General features: G+C 44.7%; 1 protein-coding gene and 1 pseudogene across 3 annotated transcripts in view; both read left to right on the plus strand.

The window, feature by feature from the left end:
• The window catches only part of LOC144892326 (uncharacterized), a 34231-nt pseudogene extending 19338 nt beyond the window's left edge, over nucleotides 1-14893 (plus strand). The window contains exon 2 of the transcript XR_013623517.1: nucleotides 12968-14893. The product of XR_013623517.1 is annotated as an uncharacterized LOC144892326 (transcript). The remainder of the gene's footprint in view (nucleotides 1-12967) is intronic.
• LOC137418896 (uncharacterized) overlaps nucleotides 1-23983 on the plus strand; it is a 224307-nt gene that overhangs the window by 51626 nt on the left and 148698 nt on the right. The window lies entirely within an intron of this gene.

Genomic DNA, 23983 nt, shown 5'->3' on the forward strand with positions numbered 1-23983 from the left:
CCTCTCGCTCCTCGCTCTCCAACCCCTCGCTCCTCACTCTCCAACTCCTCGCTCCTCTTCAATTTCTCGCTCCGCTCCAATTTCTCGCTCCTCTCCAACCCCGAGCTCCTCACTCTCCAACCCCGAGCTCCTCACTCTCCAACCCCTAGCTCCTCACTCTCCAACCCCTAGCTCCTCACTCTCCAACCCCTAGCTCCTCACTCTCCAACCCCTAGCTCCTCACTCTCCAACCCCTAGCTCCTCACTCTCCAACCCTAGCTCCTCACTCTCCAACTCCTCGCTCCTCTCCAATTTCTCGCTCCGCTCCAATTTCTCGCTCCTCTCCAATCCCTAGCTCCTCACTCTCCAACCCCAAGCTCCTCACTCTCCAACCCCGAGCTCCTCACTCTCCAACCCCTAGCTCCTTACTCTCCAACCCCTATCTCCTTACTCTCCAACCCCTAACTCCTCTCCAACCCCTAACTCTTCTCCAACCCCTAACTCCTCTCCAACCTCTCGCTCCTCTCCAACCCTCCTCATCGTTGTTGCAGCAGCATCCTGTGCGGTTCTCCCGTCTTGTCTCGTTGCGTGCGTAAGTGCGTGCGTGCGTCAGCGAAGGGCCGAATTCTAATTTGGTGTGTGGGTGTATCTAGGCATAAGGAAGAACGCCATTGAAAATTTGGTCGCCACCTCAAAATCCAAGATGGCCACCCCCATATATGTCTGAACCTTGTGAGCAAAATATCTTGAAAAATAAACCAACTACTAACTTCTAATCTGGTGTGTGGGTGTATCTCCGCATAAGGAAGAACGCTATTGAAAATTGGGTCGCCACGTCAAAATCCAAGATGGCCACCACCATATATATCTGAACCTTGTGAGTGGAACATCTTGAAAAATAAACGAACTACTCACTTCTAATCGGGTGTGTCTCCAACCCACTCGCCAATATTATCGACTCTTCCATGTTTTCTGCGTCTTCCACTTTGTCAACTCACATCACTTCACCGACGGGGGACCTAGGCATAACGCTTGTCCATGCTGCATCCTGTTCAAGTCTGCATTGTGCTACGGATTCGTCACTTCCATCTTTGTGGTTGTCATCCACTTGAAGCATTTTTAGTTTCATGTACTATTATTGTTACAATGTTACAGTTTGAATGTGAAATGGAGATAACTGTTTTCAAAGATAAAAATAATGTCTCAGAAGGAAAACAAGATGGGTGAGGGCGAAAACGGAAGAAGAAGAAGTGGCAGATCGAGTGAGATCGGGAAAGGAAGGCCTATCTACTTCGAGGTGTCGAGCGGACGCTGGTGGACATTGGTCACGAGCGAATATTGATTTCCTCGGGAAAGGGATTCCTGTGACAGTGTCGTTATTGCTGTGGCAAATAAACCTGCGTGGCGGGTTTTGCTTTTGGTTCCGAAAGTGAATCGTCACTGGAGAGCAGGTACGCCTCCATTACGGGCCCGTCCACCATTTCACCTCGCACCAGCCCTTCGCCTGGTTCTCGTGTGTATCGTGGATGTCGCTTGGGAATTTGCGGTTCTTCGCGGTTCTCCGCTTGGGAACTGCTGATCGTTCATATCAGCGTCATTGTCTGATGAACCGAAGGTGTGAATTCCCAGTCGCCTTTTGGGTGAACTTTTACCGGACCGACGTCGGCCCGACACCTCACCAAGCGGCTCGTCTGCAGCGTCGACTGTTAGCCGTTCTGGGTTCAGGTCTCAGTTCGACCTTTTCTTGTGATCGTGAGAGCCAAGGGGATCGACTTTGGCCCTGGTATCGTGACACCGTGACTTTGGGGGATGTTACCGATTGCTCACGTTGGAATACCGTGAGTTATTGATTCAGGAAATTGGTGGTACCACCATAGAAATTATATGGTGTTTGCTGTGCAAGTGAGGTTTTCTTGTACGTGCGTTACTTGTTATTATTGTGTGGTTTTAATACAACACTTGGTTTTTGTAACAATTGATTGGTGTGGTTTCACCATTGGTCATTGGCACACATAATAGCATATCTTCCTACCGGGACTCCTTTTCGGGCTCGGAGGTAGACCGTGGCCGGGGTTTGGGGAGGAGCACGTAACAATTGATGTTCGTCGACGGACTCATTCACCCGTCTCATTCGTTTTCCTGCTGCATCCAGTTAAAGTCTGCGTTCTTCATCGACCGTCGTTCATTTTGGAAATGGAAGTTTCCACGCAACGCATGAATTGTCACGATCCTCAAGAGGAAGTGTCTCGTAATCATCAAATGACAAATGGCAAGTAAATTACATTGTGAAAATTAAAGATTTCAAATAAACCTATTTCAAGTGTATGCGCACATAACCAAAAAAAAAAAAAACGAAGAAATATCTCTCGGTAATTTCCTGAAGCATATTTTACTTCCGGATAATAATGTTGAATGAAATGCGAACGAAGAAATATATGTCGTTTTTGTGATGACTGTCATCAAAAGTAAAAGTAATATATCTTAACGGAAAAGAAAAAGCGAATTTTTAATATATGTCGACATTTTCCCCGACTGTTATTTTAGGCGGTGTATTTTCGTGTATCATCGTAGCGCGATTTAAAAAAATGTATCTCTACATTTTCCCGTGTGTGCGTGAATGTTCTCAATTATTTCTGACACTGAGTCTAAAACCATCGATAAAAATTCAATCAGATGGTGAATTTGAGATAAAATCGTGAGGGTGACTCAATGAATGGGCTTTATTTTACAGGCCTTTGAGAATTCATTTCGTTCTATAAACGGAAGCTTTCATGGGATTCTCTTCCCGTTTTTTTCAACCGAGTGTAAAACTATGTTAGCGACTGTTAAAAAATGAAATTATATATCGAATTTGAGTTGAAATAAACCTGTGTGAGAGAAAGACAGCACGGGCCGAACTAAACAGGCCTCAAACCGTGGGATTCCCACGGGTGACCCCACTATACTGCAGCAAGAAAAAGAACGAGATGGGAGAACGAGACCCTCGATGAACGAGATCACAGACTCGTAAAGGATGCTGCTGCAACAACGATGAGGAGGGTTGGAGAGGAGTTAGGGGTTGGAGAGTGAGGAGCTATGGGTTGGAGAGTGAGCGGCTAGGGGTTGGAGAGGAGTGAGAAATTGGAGAGGAGCGAGGAGTTGGAGAGTGAGGAGCTGGGGGTTGGAGAGTGAGGAGCTGGGGGTTGGAGAGTGAGGAGCTGGGGGTTGGAGAGTGAGGAGCTGGGGGTTGGAGAGTGAGGAGCTCGGGGTTGGAGAGGAGGTCGGGGTTGGAGAGGAGGTCGGGGTTGGAGAGGAGGTCGGGGTTGGAGAGGAGGTCGGGGTTGGAGAGGAGGTCGGGGTTGGAGAGGAGTTAGGGGTTGGAGAGCGAGGAGCGAGGGGTTGGAGAGCGAGGAGCGAGGGGTTGGAGAGCGAGGAGCGAGGGGTTGGAGAGCGAGGAGCTAGGGGTTTGAGAGCGAGGAGCTCGGGGTTGGAGAGCGAGTAGCAAGTGTTTGGAGAGCGAGGAGCTAGGGGGTGGAGGGCGAGGAGCTAGGGGTGGGAGAGCGAGGAGCTAGGGATTGGAGAGGAGCGAGAAATTGGAGAGGAGTGAGGGGTTGGAGAGTGAGGAGCAAGGGGTTGGAGAGCGAGGAGCAAGGGGTTGGAGAGCGAGGAGCTAGGGGTTGGAGAGTGAGGAGCTAGGGGCTGGAGAGTGAGGAGCTCGGGGTTGGAAAGTGAAGAGTGAGGGCCGATTGGAGAGGAGAGTGAGGAGCGATTGGAGAGGAGTGTGAGGAGGTATTGGAGGGGAGTGTGAGGAGGTATTGGAGGGGAGTGTGAGGAGGTATTTGAGGGGAGTGTGAGGAGGTATTGGAGGGGAGTGTGAGGAGGAGTGGGATTGGAGAGGTGTGAGGGTGGAGAGAGGAGGTGTCAGGTGGAGAGGAGTGAGGAGTCACATATGTGAAATAAATAAATAAATTGTGTTCATTACACCATTTCTGGATCTGATGAATTGCCAGTGACCATTTTGTAAAATTAAATGTGCAGCACCTAAATCAAGATGTCCAAATGTCACACACGTCCATGCCCATGGGATTCCCATGGGTGACCCCACGAGTAGCCTATTATAATAGAGATAGTTTAAAAAAAACTTTTTTGTTGTTGTTGTTGTTGTTGTATACAGAATCGAGGCTCGTGAAAGAGCGAACATTAATCACACAGAAAAAAATCAAACAGACACACAAAGTATATAATAAGGGGAGCGGAAGACAAGAGAAATATGAGAAAAGCTCTGTTCAAGCCACCCTTGGTGTTGACTTTGAGAAAATTGACCAGCACTAGGTCCATCCTCTCCAACACCAACCCATCATCTCGGATAGATCTATCAAGGTATGATCGTTTCAAGGTTTGCAAGACATCAATTGGAACGAGAATAAGTGTTAACCTTCAATCATTATCTTTTCTTTTCTATCCAAACAGTTTAAGAAATGTTTCTTTCATGTTTTTTATACCGATAGATGTTTTTGGTAAAATATATACTATATACTAAGACAAACATTTGACTAATTGACGCTATATGTGAACCGTACGCAACTGTTCTGACTTACATACAAAGTCGACTTACAGACAGACTTAAAAACGGAACTCGTTCGTAACCCGGGGACTGCCTGTTTTTATACAGTGCATTCAGAAAGTATTCAGACCCCTTCACTTTTTTCACATTTTGTTATATTGCAGCCTGATGCTGAAATCGTTTAAATTCATTTTTTCCCCTCATCAATCTGCACTCAATATAGCCCAGCAGATATGTGAAAAAATTGTGCTTTTGGTGATACAAGCATGAAATTTTGAACACTGATAGAGCATACTACTAGGAAGATTTTTGGATATAGGGGCATTCAAATCTTTTCCTAGGGACAAAATGGCGGCCATTTTAAAAATGGCCGTTTACGGATAATAAGATACACAGTACCGATGTCTATAAAACTCGATTTACTTATTGCTCAAGCACACCTATGATGTTTTTTTCACGTAAACAGGTTGTAAGATCATAATTAAATGTCAACAAACTCACATAACATTTATTTGGTCCTTATTCTTTACAAAAATAATTACTTTTTGAGCTATTTTGAGCAAACTCCAGAAACACAATGGAAATGAAGTGAAAATGCCACATTAACGCTGTGGAAGTGACTTTCACTATAAAACAGTCTACAAAACAGTCTTCCACATGTTTGTGTATATGTAACAGGTGTGTTATTCCTCCTGTATACTATCGTGTGCACTCCCCTGCACAGTGACACAGAGCTGAGCACTGGAGTGCGGCCTTAACACACTTGCACTGTTTCCTGCAACCCTTCTTGCATCCACATCTAATCAATTGTCGGCATGCCTCAGTTGCCTCTGTGAGGGTTGTCCAATATATCCCCCAGCCGTTATTACTCTGTTTCCAACCCCATTCACTTGGCGATGGGAGCTCAGGTGCGCAAATCATCATCTGGCCCCAACAAAAGCCGGCTTGGTAGGCAGCTCTCTTGATGTGTTGTCTGAGGGCTTCTTGCGTTGGTGGGATAGCCTCTATTGATCTACCAGTCTGGGTGAAGAGATGCTTGCGGGCATCGTTAACATGTTCCTGGCTGCTTGTTCGATCGTAGAGCAGAACAACAAAACGCTCCAGTGGATCCACGTTGTCATTTGCAGTTGAAATGGTTGGTGTGGCAGCCAGTGCGCAGAAAGCTGAGGTGACCTCATCATAGGCTTTCCATGTTTCCCATGCTGTTTTCTTCCCCCTTCCGCCGAAGCAGGACACGGTGTCACACCCAGTGAAGGCGTGGTAGAATGGCAACCCTCGGCACTTGTTTGGTCCCAGTGCCACAGCCATCTCGTGAGCTGCCAAGTGCCTGAAATTCTTCCCTGTGCCAAAAGCAACCCAGAGTTCATCAATGTCAAGATATCCAGTTGCTGCCACTGCAAGGATCAAAACATCTGTGTCCACTGTGCGGATTGACACCTTGGTATAGCCCTGTCTGACTGCATCTTGGACATGGAGTAGTATCCTTGTATCTGCCTCCTCGTGACTACACGGGGAAAGACCAGTAACATCTCGTGGCTGTGTACAAAAAACTTATTTGTGGTTTGTGGTGACGATTTGCTTGTCAGTCTCAATGTTTGCTATCCTCGTTGCTAGAAAGTCAAACAACTCCACCTTGTTCTCGTCTATGCGAAGGAAGGCCTGCCAGTTTCGAGGGATGGAACTAGATGGCTCAACTCGTCTCCTGGTGCCTTTACCCCTCGTCTTCCTGGTGTCGGCTTTCAAACTGTCTGGGAAATATTCATCCCAGATAATATCAACCCTGCTCTTATTTTGTATCTGAGATGTGATGTATGGCAAGAATACTAGTGATGCATACTCAGAGAAGGTCTTCGCATTACGAGGTGCCAGCATGTTCACGATGGCTGCTCCATCCAGGATCATGACTTCAACAGGGGGGCTTACATCATCATTTTCCCGTGAGGTGATCAGATCTTCTAAGCACAATGATCAATGTTATCCACTGCCCCAGTTGTGAAGAGGTCACTTTTTAGCTCAGGGGGGCAAACTGTACCCTCATTTTGGAAGAAACGGCAGATTCTGTTCCCCAAGTCCGTGGAGATGCTAAGCACCCTGTCATAGGAGATCGAGAGACCCAGGTTGAACATAGTATCAACCAGGTCTCTTTTTCGAGTCTTTGTGTGGATAAGGGTGCCCAGGTACACAGGCAGGGGAGTCTCCCGATTGTGACTGTGCCTCGTGGACGTGGTAGTACTGCTACTCTCTCTGCGGCGTGAGTAACTGTTGAACATAAGGAGTTGTGAGATTGTGAGAGTAGGTGTTGATACCGACGAGTGGCTTGACTGCTCTTGGATGTTAGGACCATTCAAGATCATAGAAACTAGTGATACAAGCGAATTAGGTACCGAATGTTCTTGGCAGTGGGCTTCAAATGAACCACTAAATCTTGAGTTCATTTTCAACATGTCTCTACGAACTATATTTGCGGCTCTAGCAAGACAAACTCCATCACTGTCAGTGTCGTGATCACATGCCTTCTGAAGGGCTGAGCCAACATCCTGGTTGAAAGCAAGCAGAATATCTCGACCGGACATGTGCTCCTCTAGGTCTGGAAAATATGTCATGATTCGATCTTTGAGTTTGGTGGAGTGGACACGCCTGGTCAAGACTGTTCCAAGCTGTTCCAGCCTGGTGGTGTATAGTCTTGCTAGGTCTACCAGCTTGAACACTGGTGTCACAAGAGCATCTGTGCGGGCATCATCGATGTAGGACACTAGCTCTCCAAGTGCTATACCGTGATTGATATCATCTTGTTCATTCAGTGTTGTGCTTGTGGCCCTTGCTTTGTTATAAAGTGACACCAGACACTTCACGTGGTACTGTGCATCTTGTGCTATAAGGTCACCTGCACTCAGTTTAGCAAGAAGTGCCTGATCTCCTAGTTTCAGGGCAGCTGTCCTGACATGTTTATCGAGGTCGAAGGTGGAAGCTTTTCGCAGAGAATTAGTACCCGCTGCTTTGTCACAAAAGAAACACTTTTCAGGCTGTGGCTGTGTGTGGTCTACATGTACTCTGTGACGGGTGTACTTTCTTGAGACACTTGCGGTTTCTTCACTAGACGTTTCTCTTTTTTGTGCCCGATGCAGTTCAGTTTTGTTGTATTTCAGTCTGCATGAATCATGCCACTTAGCCTTGTGGCTCTGGAAGGTTGACTGGATACCTTCACCATCGTCCAGGCGGGACAGTTCTAGAGATTTTGGCAGGCAGCCCATCTGGCTGAAGGTGAGGAGATAATCTGCAAGAGTTTGGTATCCGGACCCTGTGGTTCGCTTGGAATCAGCTGGACAGGCAAGGGCCTCATCGGTGACCTCCTGACATAACACACACTTCTCCCAATCTGTCAGATAAGGCATGTTTGTTCCAGATGTACTAGGGCTTTGGGGGTCTAATAGCTTGAAATTTTTGTTGGCCATTGTCAATTAAGCATTATCCACCACCACCATCCAATCAATATACAAATTGGGAACCAAATCTAGGTAGCTACTACAGTCAATGAGCGAAGGTGCAGTGCAGTCGAGTTATCATCTGAAAAAGAAATACATACATTATTATCATAAATATAGTAATTCGCTTTCGTAACTTTTCACTAGCCTTGCATTGTTCCTTACTAGGGCATGCCCGTACTATATCTATATCTAAAATTATATCCCCCCCCCCTCTATTTACATGAAATGGTTCGGTCCAAAGCGAACGGCTTCCGGAGTTTGGTAAAGAAATCGCCATCGCGTACACAAACGCGCAGGAAAGCGAATGAATCGCAAATTCGTTTTTATTAGTTTTAAAACATCGTTTAACGCCAACATAGCGCCAACATAGTTTGCAAACGTGAAATAAATGAATACGCTGTCAAATGTGCCATCCGAGGCAGAGTGTGCCCGCCACGTTCGGCACACGCGATCGTTCGCTGCTCTCTGATTGGTTGAATCGTTTTTTGGACATAGCTCGGTAAGTAATTGTCCGATTAATATGAAACCTTGAAAAGGCACATCCTCGGGTCCCCAGCAATATACCTGGCAAGTTAAAAGTATATCGGACCCGTGGTTGTCGAGAAACAGCGGTCACAGACAAACGTACAAACGTACAAACGTACAGACATTACTGGAATTATAGATAGATAGTCACCTAGTCTATGATAGGAAAGTTCATAAAGCTACATCAAAGTTGTTCATATAAAGGTATTGAACCAAAATTACACCCAGGAGAAATCAGATAGTCATGCAAAGTTAAATAATTAAACCGCTAGACCAGTCCTGTCTATTGCAATGGTAAACCATTTGTTCTGCCCCTTATAGGCCACCGTAGATTCCAATTTTGAACCCAGTATGAAGGTATTGCATAGCATGTACATGACAATTTATAATATGCTCATTACATTGTGTTTCAATAGCAGCACAAATGACAAGTCTGAAATAATAGGTAAATATGTCCTTCTTAGCCGCCATTTTGTAAAATGGCCGCCATTTTGGGCCAAGGAGAAATCTGGAATGCCCCTACATCCAAATTTCACTGTAAGGGTATGCCCTAACTGTGTGCCAAGTTTCATGCTTGTATCATCAAAGGCACAATTCTACCACAATTCTTCACATATCTGCCGGACTAATACCCCATAATGACAGAGAGAAAACAAGATTTTAGAAAGTTTTGCAGATTTATTAAAAAGAAAAAACTGAACTATCACATTGACATAAGTATTCATACCCTTTGTTATGACACTTGAAATTTTGCTCAGGTGCCTCCCATTTCTCTTGATCATCGTTGAGATGTTTCTTCACCTTGATTGGAGTCCACCTGTGGTAAATTCAATTGATTGGACATGATTTGGAAAGGCACACACCTCTCTATATAAGGTCTCACAGCTGACAATGCATATCAGAGCAAAAACCAAGCCATGAGGATGAAGGAACTGCCTGCAGAGCTCAGAGACAGGATTGTGTCGAGGCACAGATCTGGGGAAGCCTCCAAAAAAAAAAAATCTGCTGCATTGAAGGTTCCCAAGAACACAGTGGCCTCCATAATTCTTAAATGGAAGAAGTTTGTAACAACCAGGACTCTTCCTAGAGCTGGTCTCCCGGCCAAACTGAGCAATCCGTGGAGAAGGGCCTTGGTAAAAGAGGTGACCAAGAACCCGATGGTCACTCTGGCTGAGCTCCAGAGATCCTGTGTGGAGATGGGAGAAACTTGCAGAAGGACAACCATCACTGCAACACTCCACCGATCTGGGCTTTATGGCAGAGTGGGCCAGACGGAAGCCAAACAGTTCAATCTTGGTTTCATCAGACCACAGAATCCTGTTTCTCACACTCAGAGTCCGTTAGGTGCTTTTTTGCAAACTCCAAGCGGGCTTTCATGTGTCTTTCACTGAGGAGAGGCTTCTTCTCTGCTGCCTTGCAGGGTGTGTCTCTTTATACAAAGGCGAAGTCCACAGCTGATTCTGTGGTGGTGTCAGGAAGGGCATCCGGCCACAAAAAAACCATTCCTCAAATATGCCTTTTGGCGAAGCAGCCATTCGGTGAATCACGGCTTACACGTGCAAGCATGGAAACGGCCATAACACGACGATGATGATGATGATGCCGATGATGTACATTTTAAACCCCATTCGACGTTTTCAGAATTTTGACCTTTGCTCCTTGACACCAGACCTTTTCCCTTTAAACCATTTATACCTTTCTTTTGCAATCAACGTGCTTTCATTTCGTAAATCCTTCCATTTTATTTGCCGCACAAAATACACCACACAAGATAAGTCCTGGCAAGGGTCTGCAATGTGATTGCTCTCTCAAGTTATTACCCTGCGCATGTGAAGTGAAAAACAGGGTTAAGCAATTGAATTGTGTCCGCCTGTTCATCTTAGCAGTTTATGATCATCGGTTTATGATCGAGGAACAACAACACAACAACATGCATTTTAAGGCCATTTTCCCTGCTAGAGCGGGGGTCAGCCTTGCGGTCCCCATGACAATCTTCTCCATTTTGCCCTATTTTCTGCATCTCTCCTTGTTAACCCCCTTGCCCGCATTTCTTCTTCCACCATCTTTAGCCAAGTCTGTCTCGGTCTTCCCCGTTATCTACTTCCTTCTACATTCATTTCCATCACTCTTCTCAACCAGTCACTTTCATCCTTCCTCAACACATAACCAAACCATCTCAAACAGTTCCTCTTCACAGCATCAATCACAGGCTCGATTCCCATCATCTTTCGCAATTCATCATTTGTCTTCCTCTCTCTCAACGACACTCCTCACATCCACCGAACCATTCGCATTTCCACCCTTTCCAGCCTTCGTTGCTGCTCTACATTCATGACCCATGTCTCGCTCCCATAAATCATAACACTTCTCACACATGCAGCATACACCTTTCCCTTCAGCTTCAACGACACTCCCCTCCTCATCAGCACACCACTCAGTTCCCGGAACTTCTTCCATGCACATCTGACTCTAGCAACCGTTGCCGAGTCTGATCCACCTTCTCCATTCAGCATGTCTCCGAGGTAGCAAAATGTTTTCACACCTTCCAGCTTCATGCCGTCTCCAAGATCCAACTCAACATTTCCTCCATCTGCAGCTCCCTCTGTGCACACCTTACATTTGAATGTAGCTGCCACACTGGTTAATGACCCTCTCAGACCACTACATTTTTGATGAACCCACTCAGCGCACATTGTACATTGAATGGAGTTCACTCCGACACCCTTCCTGCACACAGCACATGGCCACTTCCCAGTTCTTTCCACCTCACCACATGCTTTACCACTTGCCATCACATCCATCTTTCCTATATTCACCTTCAGACCTTTTGTCTCTATACATTCCTTCCACTTGTTCATCTTTTCCTTCAGTCCATCCATACTTTCCACAATCAACACCAGATCATCTGCATCCAACTCCCACGGTAAACCCTCCTTTACGTTCTGAGCCAGCACCTCCATCACAGCTACAAATAGTAGTGGACTTAGTACCGACCCCTGATGCACTCCCACCTTCACCTCAAACTCACCACTGTTCCCGTCCTTTGTCCTTGCAGCTGTGTGTGTCCTCTTTTGTACATTGCCATCACAACTCTGATCAACCATTCCTCCACTTCTAACTTCCTCAATGCCCATGTCAATACTTTGCGTGGAACCCTATCGAATGCTTTCTCCAGATCAACAAACCCAAGAAACAACTTCTTCCTCTTCTCCATGTACTTCTCCTGCAACTGCCTCACAATAAAGAGCGCGTCTGTCGTTCCTCTTCCTGGCATAAATCCAAACTGCATTTCGTCGATCTTCACCTTCTTCCTTATCCTCCTCTCCAACACCCTTTCCAATACCTTCATTCCATGCTCCAATAATTTTATCGCTCGGTACGAGCCACACTCCAGAGGGTCACCTTTCCCCTTGTATAGAGGGACGAGGGTACTCTGTTCCCAATCCACTGGAATGCAGCCTTCTTTCACCACCACATTACAGATCTCTGCCATTCTCTTCACACCCCAAGTTCCTACTGCCTTCAACATATCTCCCACAACTCCCGTCGGCCCTCCCACTTTTTAAAACTTATTTAAATCTAACGTTTTATTTTGAACATCAATCGGAAGACGAGTCTTTCGTTTTAACATACTTGGGATTTGAAATCATCCGATTGTACATGTGCAATGTGCAGAGAGGAGTTAAATCATATTTTTACTCTGCCTGTCTGTCTGTCAGTCAAACAAAATGGAAAATCATTCCAAACAGGAAGCTTGCTGTTTTGAAGGACCTCATAAAGGATACAAACAACAGGAGTGAATAAGTAATGTAATGTGTAAGATCGGGTGATGTACTGGGTAAAACGGTAGTAAAACCCAGAATTAATTAACTTTATTCGACCTTTGCAATCTTTTTTAAATTTAAATTGAATTATATACTTGAACACTGTGGAACAAAATCACCTTTTAATACTCCCAAGAATATCCAGTTTTGTAGTACTTTGACATGTCAAATAGGTTGATGTATAAGGGTGGTGCATATGACTGCTTCAACAGCGCGAAACTTTGGGATTTTTTTGATGATATTTGAAATCATTATTTTATGAAAATTGAAGTGTATCGTTGAACACTGCATGGAGGTATCGTGTTCTATGAACTCTCAAGTTTACTTCATCAGTTTGACTTTACAAATGCATGTGAAACAATCAATTTACAGTAATAGAAACAAGTGACCTATCACTGACAATTGGATGAATTTACCCTAAAGTATAAATATCATGGGGAAAACCCAAACTTTTGCACAGTACTGTATATTTACATTAAGAATAGTTTTTTAAAAACTTTTTTTCAGTGTAACAAATACACATGGACTTGTTTACGTACGTCAGAATTATATTGTGCTTATTGAACAAAATCCGATTTTTTTTGACAGGTCATGTGATGTTGTATTTACAGGTGGATCCATTGAATCCACAAGGGAGTCTGCACATACTTTTATGAACAGCGAAGACACTGGCCCGCAGGACTCGCCAACTGAAGCAAACAAGAGGACTTTTTACAAACACAACAAAATGAATAATGAAATGTTTGCACAAAATAATTTACACCAGGCTCACAAAGGAGAGAAAGATGAACATCCATACAAATGCAAAACTTGTGGAAAATCTTTTTATCATTCATCCACAATTAACACACACATGAGAATTCACAATGCTGAACGCCCATACAAATGCACAACTTGTGGAAAATCTTTTAGTGTCTCATCCCACCTTAAAAGGCACATGAGCAGATGAACGCCCATATGAATGCACAAGTTGTGGAAAATCGTTTCATCAATCATCCACCCTCAAATCACACATGAGAATTCACAATGATGAACGCCCATACGAATGCACGAGTTGTGGAAAATCGTTTCATCAATCATCCACCCTTAAATCACACATGAGAATTCACAATGGTGAACGCCCATACGAATGCACAAGTTGTGGAAAATCGTTTAATCATTCATCCCACCTTAAATCACACATGAGAATTCACAATGGTGAACGCCCATACGAATGCACAAGTTGTGGAAAATCGTTTAATCATTCATCCCACCTTAAAACACACATGAGAATTCACAATGGTGAACGCCCGTACAAATGCACAACTTGTGTAAAATCTTTTAGTGACTCATCCCACCTTAAAAGGCACATGAGAATTCACAATGCTGAACACCCATACAAATGCACAATTTGTGGAAAATCTTTTAACCAGTGATCCATCCTGAAAAGTCACATGAGCATTCACAATGGTGAACGCCCATACAAATGCACAAGTTGTGGAAAATCTTTTAACCAGTCATCCATCCTGAAAAGGCACATGAGAATTCACAATGATGAACGCCCATACGAATGCACAAGTTGTGGAAAATCGTTTAATCAATCATCCCACCTTAAATCACACATGAGAATTCACAATGGTGAACACCCATACAAATGCACAAGTTGTGGAAAATCTTTTAACCAGTGATCCATCCTGAAAAGTCACATGAGCATTCACAATGATGAACGCCCATACAAATGCACAACTTGTAGAAAATCTTTTAATGAGTCATCCAACCTTAAACCACACATGATAATCACAACAGAGAAAGACCATACAAATGCACAGTTTGTGGAGAATCTTTCAATCGGTCATGCCACCTGAAAAACGCATGGAATTCACGATGGAGAACAAGGAGATTACCAAAAGAGAGTGTGCATGCAAATGCCAAATTTGTGTAAAATCCTTCATTAAATAATTTTAGCTCATGAAACACATTTTATTTTACCTTTTTTTTATGTAGCCGAGGCTCGTGGAAGAGATAGATGCAGGCTAGGACAAACTATGCGTGTGGGGAGGAATGAGAGGCAGGAGAGCATCCATAGGTTGGACAAGATGGATACAGAAGAGAGATCATTCAAGAATGCGGAATAGGACTGGGCCCAGAACACAATTTGTAGAAAATCTTTTAATCGGTCATTCCACATGAAAAGCACATGAAAATTTATTTGACAAGTCACACGAGACAATGTCCACACTGATGCACGATTTGCAAAACGTCTTTCACTCACTCAATCTGCCTTAAAACACACGAGCACATTGTGAATGTTTGAATGTGAATATGACTTGTTTGACTTCACATCACCAAAATGGCACCCATTTCCTGCCGCTGAAAAACATCCACATCGCATGATGCTGCCACCTCCATGCTTCATGGTAAGAATGGGATTGGATGGGTTATAAGCTATGCTTTGCTTCCGCCAGACATAGTGCTTTGCATTCAGGCCAAATAATTTGATTTTCGTCTCGTCAGAACATTTTGAATATTAATATTAATAAAGAATATTTTGCCTCATGCTCTCAGTCTTTCACGTGCCTTTTTACAAACTCCAGGCATACTGTTATGTACGTTTTTCTCAGGAGTGGCTTCCATTTAGTCACTCTTCCATAAACCCTCGATTTGTGAAATGCTGCATTGACTTGTCGTTCTGGCAGGTTCTGGCATTTCAGCAAAGGAACTCTGTAGTTCTGCCAGAGTGGTGATTGTGTTCTTGGTCACCTCCCTGACCATGGTCCGTTCTTTTCTGTTTTTTTTTTTGTTTGTTTGTTTTTTTTGGATACTGAATCGAGGCTCGTGAAAGAGCTAACATTTATTTCACAAACAAATCAACCAGACAAACAAAATATATAAAAAGAGGTAGCAGAAGACAAGATGGGGAGAGAGGGGGAAGCACACAATCACAACATTTGAGGGCAGGGAGATGTGTGGGAGGGAGAGGGTTTGGGGGGGAGGAGGCATGGGAAGGGGGGGGGGGGGGTGGGAGAAGTATAAAACACAAGGACTTCCAGGACAGAAGTTGGTATTTCAAAAAAGTGGATTTGGGGTGAAATTAGTGGGGGTAGAAAAGATCAAGGTTTTGGATGGGGGAAGATAAGAGATGGTGGTGAACAGCTGTTTTAAAGACCTGGAGGGTGGAGTGGGATTGAAGAGAGTGAGGGAGTTTGTTCCAGGGGTGGGAGTAATGAGGAGTGAAGGTGAGCAGAGAGTCTTGATTTTGGCAGTTTAACCATAAGAGGGTTGCAGGCAGATCTTGTGCGACCTGTAGGAATATTTGGGAGACAGAGCCCAGAGAGAGCCACCAGCCCAGAGGGGAGAGCAGTATTCCATTGAGCTGCGGATGAAAGCCTTGTGTGTGGTGAGGAGCTCAGGTGTGCCAAGGAAGGACTTCACACGACGGAGGATGCCCAGTCGGGGACTGGCTTTGGGGGCCAGATTTGAAATGTGGTTTTCCCAGGAAAGATCGTGGCAGATAGTGAGACCCAAAAGCTTGAGTGACAGAACTTCTTGGAGAGGATTATTCAGAAAGTGGATGGGAGGGTTGTCCAGTCGGTCTTTTTGGAGAGACATCGTAAGAGTGTGAGATTTGTCAGGATTGAAAGACATGTTCCACTTATTTGCCCAGTCTGTGATTTTGTCCAGGTCTGCAGAGAGTGAGGAGGCTGCAGACTGCCGATCTGAGGGATGAGGAATGGAGCGACAGAGAGTAGAGTCATCAGCAAAGAGATAGAGAGGTTTTTTCAAGAGAGTCAGAGAGATCATTGATGAAGACCAGAAAAAGCACAGGGCCCAGAACACTGCCTTGGGGAACTCCAGCCTGAACAGGAAGAGGTGATGAGAGGAACCCATTCAGGGCCACACGTTGACTATGACTAGAGAGGAAGTCCGCCAGCCATGCGTGGAGATTTCCATGGATACCAAAAGAGGAGAGTTTGGTGAGCAGAGCGGGGTGCCAGACCGTATCGAAGGCACGTGATATGTCAAGGGAGACGGCTCTAATTTCCTGTTTGGCATTGAGGACCTCCATCCATTGTTGAGAAAGCAGAAGCAGCATGTCCAGAGTAGAGTGACCAGGTCTGAAACCAAATTGATGATCAGAGATCAAGCCATTGGAGAAGAGGAAAGATTTCATATCTGAAGCAATGATGGATTCCATGACTTTGCTGATAATTGGGAGAAGGCTGATTGGTCTGTAGTTGCTAGGATCTGTTTTTGCACCTTTTTTTGTGCAAAGCGGTGATGTTGGCTTTTTTCCAAGCAGATGGCAGATGACCTTGAGCAAAAGAGAGGGTGAATAGAACAGAGAGAGGGAGTGAAAGAGCGGAAGAACAGGATTTTAGGACCCGTGGGCTGATGCCGTCAGGTCCAGTTGCAGAATTAGAGTTGAGGGTTGACAGAAACTTTTCCACCTTGTCAGGAGGAAAGGACACAGAGTCCAGGAGCAGCTGGGTACGGTGGGTACAGAGAGGGATGGGTTTGGGACACAAGATTTAGAGGCAAACACAGAGTTGAGGCATTCAGCTTTTTCACGTGCGGAGTCAGCCGTGTAGCCATTTGAGGTGAGGGAGGGGATGGAGGGGGAACAAACACCAGAAACAGATTTGACCAGATGCCACCAGGATTTGGAAGAGGGAGACAGATAAGAGAGTTCGGTCCTGAGAACGGAAAGTCAGTTTGGTCGGATCGCCAGCTCCAGGAAGATTCTGTGTCAGTCCATATTGTTTTATACACTTCCCCACACAATTCTATCTCAGAGATCTGTGGACAGTTCCTTGGACTCCATGGTAGAGTTTCTGCTCTGACATGCATTGTCAACTGTGGGACCTTATCCATTGGTGGCGATGGTCTTCGTATCAAAGAACAACAAACCCTGTATCAATGAATGTTGATTGTTTATTACATATGTACAGAGAGAAACGTTCAATATACCGATTGTGAAAATCTATAAAATTCTCAAAGCAACACTCGTTTAGATTGGATTAATGTTTGTCGCTTTGTTTTTGGTCTGGAGATATGCGAAACTGAGGTAATCCTTTCTGTTGTTAGTTTCCTGGTCCATCCTGAGAATGTGTGACCCAAATAGACAACTTCCCTTCTCACAGAACGGTAACTTATCCTGATTTACTTAATTCCCCTTGTGAGCTAATGCTGTCAAGAGCACTATTGTATCTTGTTCGCAGCTTTCCTATTTCTTTGAGCAGATTAGCAGATCGTCAACATACTGAATTAAGGTGGATCTCCCGGGGTAGTTGAACACCAAACAAATCTTTGTGGAAGGCCCTTGAAAATAGGGTGGGCTATCTGTGAAACTCTGTGGTATTAATACTGTCCACGTAAACTGGCGGCCTCCATATGTGAACGCAAAGAGATATTGCAATTTTTCCTCGAGAGGGACGGAGAAAATGCTGAACACAAGTCTATGACTGAGTCACACTTTGTATCTGGTGGCACGGCAGATAGTATGGTCTCCGGGTTGGAGACGACTGGATGTATGCCCTTTATACAGTTATGTGCCCGTAGGTCCTGAGTTGTGGTGTGAAAGCAAAATTTCTTGCGTACGTAATTTGTGTAAATCGAGTGGATTTCCCGGAGCCTCGACCTGATTGTGCAAACACTTTAGTTTTAATTGCATACTTAAGCTTCATGAATACATATATTGGTCAGCGTTGAGTGTATTTCATTTTATTAGTCTGAGAGCTTTGGACAAGTTTGAAATTTGGTGAGCTTTTATTTAATTACTTTTATTTAAATGAAACAATGGACTACAAAATGTAAATGTTTCATGATATTTCTTATATTATATCACCTTTATCTATCAATATTGTTGAAATGAAGAACAAATAGCTGTATGTTGAAATATGTTGAAAAAGTCAAAACTTTACATGGGGTGTACTTACTTTTTCACGTGACTGTATATATATATATATATATATATATATATATATATATATATATATATATATATATATATATATATATATATATGATCTTTGTATTCAACAAATAAGCTGTGTATTCAGATGTCAACATATGTATAAGTTTGGGAAAAGGTTCCCACAGTCGTAACTGTTGTAAAACTTTTTTAATTATTCGTGTTGAGCTCCCTGCAAAGTCACCCACGACACATCCCACTAAAAAGATTAGATTGTGACTTAGCAACTGGGTTGGAGAAATACCGTTCTCGAAGGGAATCCATGGATTGCACACTTTCTTATCTTCTTGTAAACCTGGAAGTGAGGTCTATATGTTTCATTAAAAATCGGTCAATTATCTTAAACAGTTTGTGGACATTAATCATTGAGTCTTCTGTCTATCAATCAAGGCTAAATTAATTAGTGCCACGGCAGATGGCGACCGTGAGACAGGATACTGACGCTGGAGCGATCTGGAGTGACAGGGGAGCAGGAAAGTGTGTGGAGGTGAATGCAAAGAGATCGAAGGTGAAGGACAAATTCTGTACCCTGTTAAAGCTGTCTTCACCTCGCGCGTACTACAATCTCTCACTTCTCACTCCACTTCGTCTGGTAACGTATTCAAGAACCAATTGCTGATTTTTGATGACCGTGCATTGTGTATGATGTGTGTTTATCTGTTTGCTTGTTCTTGCAGTCGTTTTTATTATGTACAGGTGTAAAACCCTCTCGCAGGTTGATGTGTAAGTTCAGTGATTTGTGTTAAAGATTCGGTTTGGGGGCACCGGGCTCGGAACGAGTGGAATAACCCCAGTGTGTGTGATCTTGTGTGTGTTATCTGGTGTGTGTTATCTGGTGTGTGTGATCTTGTGTGTGTTATCTGGTGTGTGTTATCTGGTTCTGGCCATTTAAAGATTTGGTGTGGGCACCGGATGTTGATCGCGTGAAATACCCTGGTGTGTTTGAGAGTCAGGACAGATCTGATTTGAGCTAGTTTTGGCTGGTTAAACACAGGTTGTCCACATCTTGTAGCGGTGGTTAAACTGTGTCATGGACCTACTCTTACTGCAGAAGAAGGCGTTGTGAACCGCGATTTGTGGTGTGAAGTGATTTGGATGTTTACTTGTCACAGTTCGTGACAGTTGTGTGTTTAAGTTTGGTTGCTGATAACCAGTTGGATCTGGTGTCAATGAATTGCTTACAGTATTCACTTGTGTTGTGTGAGCCTGGTGTTGGCTTAGCGGTTAGGGTGCCGGCTTGGGATCCCAGGATCCTGGGTTCGAATCCCGGTCATTTGCTGAATTAACGCCAGGGGGTTGACTCAGCCTGTCATCCTTCCGAGGTCGGCAAATTGAGTTCACTGGTAATTCCCTTTGTGTTGCAAGAGGCAAACTAACAGGGTTCGCGGCAGAAAGGGCATCCGGGCATAAAACATTGCTTCAAAATGGGGACCACGGTACCCGAAAAAGGCCAACCCCTGCTAGAGCGGGGAAAAATGGCCTCTAAGGTGGTTGTTTTTCTTGTTGTATTCAATTGTGTTGTGTGTTGTGGGATGGTTGTGTGCGTCGTGAATTGCATTTTTTTTAGACAGACAAAGATACAATGAGCTGCTCGGTGAGCCATTCAGGTGGATTGGATGTGTTGTCTTGGCAGTTTTGGTTGTTGCATTGCCAAAAGTTTGTGTAGTGTGGTGTCTGTTGATAGTGGATCACCTGTCATCTTGTGTGACGTGAGCAGGGATGTCTGTCACTGGATGTAACTGCCTGGGGTCAGGAAAACAACTTCAGTTGCAATTTAGTTGAAATTAAAGGTTAACATTAGCTGCAAATTGTCCAAAGTGCTTTAAAAAGCTCCGTCCAATTTCATTTTGGCATTTAAGAAAATTCACTGCATTTACAATGCATTTCCTTTCATCTGATAAACAGGCTTGGTTGGGCCAGAAAAACATCCCACTCCCACACCAGCCCAACGCGTGCTCCGACCTTGGATTTTACACACGTTGAACTGTCTGTTTAATTGGCACAGGGAATGAAATAAGGAGAGTGCAAGAGGGAGGAAGTGGACATTTGTGGATTGGGAACCAGCTAACTTGAATGGGACCCTGGGGTTTTCTGTGTGTCTATGTGTTTGTCTGTCTGTTACACTGAACTCTTGGATTGGGTTTTAATGAGACAAATTCCAGACAAACCCCTCTTTTGTTCTTCTGTATTTCAGAATTGATTTGTACCCCACCCCACCTCACCGTGAAATTTGGTGGACAGGTCGTGTGTTTCTCAGAGATTTATGGACGAGTTTAGATGTATCTGTGTGTGGGGAGACCGATGGACATTGGAGGTCGGGGTTGTGGCATGGTGTGGACAGATGGGAGGTTGCGATGTTGTTGCCGTGGATGCAGCGTCCCAATTCTGGTAAATTAGTATTTACACATCGCTGGAATTGGTGGTAGTACAAAGATTGGTGCATTGTGTAGAACACTCCGATGTGACGTGTCACGGGTCATTTTGGGTAAGTTAAACATTGAACATTTTGATATTGGAGAAATAAATCCTTGAAATTTGAGTTACTAGTTTTAATTGGTGACCAAATTATGTTACAGCATTGTAAATAGTACGAAGATTGAAACAAGATTGTTTGTCTCTGAAGCCTTCTACTTTGTCTCTCAAGCCCCATAATTTGTCTCTCAAGCCTCCGACTTTGTCTCTCAAGCCTCCTACTTTGTCTCTCAAGCCTCCGACTTTGTCTCTCAAGCCTCCTACTTTGTCTCTCAAGCCTCCTACTTTGTCTCTCAAGCCTCCTACTTTGTCTCTCAAGCCTCCGACTTTGTCTCTCAAGCCTCCTACTTTGTCTCTCAAGCCTCCTAATTTGTCTCTCAAGCCTCCGACTTTGTCTCTCAAGCCTCCTACTTTGTTTCTCAAGCCTCCTACTTTGTTTCTCAAGCCTCCTTCTTTGTCTCTCAAGCCTCCGACTTTGTCTCTCAAGCTTCCTACTTTGTCTCTCAAGCCTCCTAATTTGTCTCTCAAGCCTCCGACTTTGTCTCTCAAGCCTCCTACTTTGTCTCTCAAGCCTCCTACTTTGTCTCTCAAGCCTCCTACTTTGTCTCTCAAGCCTCCTACTTTGTCTCTCAAGCCTCCTACTTTGTCTCTCAAGCCTCCTACTTTGTCTCTCAAGCCTCCTACTTTGTCTCTCAAGCCTCCTAATTTGTTTCTCAAGCCTCCTACTTTGTTTCTCAAGCCTCCTACTTTGTCTCTCAAGCCTCCTACTTTGTCTCTCAAGCCTCCTACTTTGTCTCTCAAGCCTCCTACTTTGTCTCTCAAGCCTCCTACTTTGTCTCTCAAGCCTCCTAATTTGTTTCTCAAGCCTCCTAATTTGTTTCTCAAGCCTCCTACTTTGTTTCTCAAGCCTCCTACTTTGTCTCTCAAGCCTCCTAATTTGTCTCTCAAGCCTCCGACTTTGTCTCTCAAGCCTCCGACTTTGTCTCTCAAGCCTCCTACTTTGTCTCTCAAGCCTCCTACTTTGTCTCTCAAGCCTCCGACTTTGTCTCTCAAGCCTCCGACTTTGTCTCTCAAGCCTCCGACTTTGTCTCTCAAGCCTCCTACTTTGTCTCTCAAGCTTCCTAATTTGTTTCTCCAGCCTCCTACTTTGTCTCTCAAGCTTCCTACTTTGTCTCTCAAGCCTCCTACTTTGTTTCTCAAGCCTCCTACTTTGTCTCTCAAGCCTCCTACTTTGTCTCTCAAGCTTCCTTCTTTGTCTCTCAAGCCTCCTACTTTGTCTCTCAAGCCTCCGACTTTGTCTCTCAAGCCTCCGACTTTGTCTCTCAAGCCTCCGACTTTGTCTCTCAAGCCTCCGACTTTGTCTCTCAAGCCTCCGACTTTGTCTCTCAAGCCTCCGACTTTGTCTCGCAAGCCTCCTACTTTGTCTCGCAAGCCTCCTACTTTGTTTCTCAAGCCTCCTACTTTGTCTCTCAAGCCTCCTACTTTGTCTCTCAAGCTTCCTTCTTTGTCTCTCAAGCCTCCGACTTTGTCTCTCAAGCCTCCTACTTTGTCTCTCAAGCCTCCTACTTTGTCTCTCAAGCCTCCTACTTTGTTTCTCAAGCCTCCTACTGTGTTTCTCAAGCCTCCTACTTTGTCTCTCAAGCCTCCTAATTTGTCTCTCAAGCTTCCTTCTTTGTCTCTCAAGCCTCCGACTTTGTCTCTCAAGCCTCCTACTTTGTCTCTCAAGCCTCCTACTTTGTCTCTCAAGCCTCCGACTTTGTCTCTCAAGCCTCCGACTTTGTCTCTCAATCCTCCGACTTTGTCTCTCAAGCCTCCTACTTTGTCTCTCAAGCCTCCTAATTTGTTTCTCAAGCCTCCTACTTTGTCTCTCAAGCTTCCTACTTTGTCTCTCAAGCCTCCTACTTTGTTTCTCAAGCCAACTACTTTGTCTCTCAAGCCTCCTACTTTCTCTCTCAAGCTTCCTTCTTTGTCTCTCAAGCCTCCTACTTTGTCTCTCAAGCCTCCTACTTTGTCTCTCAAGCCTCCGACTTTGTCTCTCAAGCCTCCGACTTTGTCTCTCAAGCTTCCTACTTTGTCTCTCAAGCCTCCTACTTTGTTTCTCAAGCCTCCTACGTTGTCTCTCAAGCCTCCTACTTTGTCTCTCAAGCTTCCTTCTTTGTCTCTCAAGCCTCCGACTTTGTCTCTCAAGCCTCCGACTTTGTCTCTCAAGCCTCCTACTTTGTCTCTCAAGCCTCCTACTTTGTCTCTCAAGCCTCCGACTTTGTCTCTCAAGCCTCCGACTTTGTCTCTCAAGCCTCCGACTTTGTCTCTCAAGCCTCCTACTTTGTCTCTCAAGCCTCCTACTTTGTCTCTCAAGCCTCCGACTTTGTCTCTCAAGCCTCCGACTTTGTCTCTCAAGCCTCCGACTTTGTCTCTCAAGCCTCCGACTTTGTCTCTCAAGCCTCCTACTTTGTCTCTCAAGCCTCCTAATTTGTTTCTCAAGCCTCCTACTTTGTCTCTCAAGCTTCCTACTTTGTCTCGCAAGCCTCCTACTTTGTCTCGCAAGCCTCCTACTTTGTTTCTCAAGCCTCCTACTTTGTCTCTCAAGCTTCCTTCTTTGTCTCTCAAGCCTCCGACTTTGTCTCTCAAGCCTCCGACTTTGTCTCTCAAGCCTCCTACTTTGTCTCTCAAGCCTCCTACTTTGTTTCTCAAGCCTCCTACTTTGTCTCTCAAGCCTCCTACTTTGTCTCTCAAGCTTCCTTCTTTGTCTCTCAAGCCTCCGACTTTGTCTCTCAAGCCTCCTACTTTGTCTCTCAAGCCTCCTACTTTGTCTCTCAAGCCTCCGACTTTGTCTCTCAAGCCTCCGACTTTGTCTCTCAAGCCTCCGACTTTGTCTCTCAAGCCTCCTACTTTGTCTCTCAAGCCTCCTAATTTGTTTCTCAAGCCTCCTACTTTGTCTCTCAAGCTTCCTACTTTGTCTCTCAAGCCTCCTACTTTGTTTCTCAAGCCAACTACTTTGTCTCTCAAGCCTCCTACTTTGTCTCTCAAGCTTCCTTCTTTGTCTCTCAAGCCTCCGACTTTGTCTCTCAAGCCTCCTACTTTGTCTCTCAAGCCTCCTACTTTGTCTCTCAAGCCTCCTACTTTGTTTCTCAAGCCTCCTACTGTGTTTCTCAAGCCTCCTACTTTGTCTCTCAAGCCTCCTACTTTGTCTCTCAAGCTTCCCTCT

Source organism: Myxine glutinosa, chromosome 5 (assembly GCF_964187855.1).
Source record: "Myxine glutinosa chromosome 5, kmMyxGlut1.1, whole genome shotgun sequence".
Taxonomy (NCBI): Eukaryota; Metazoa; Chordata; class Myxini; order Myxiniformes; family Myxinidae; genus Myxine; species Myxine glutinosa.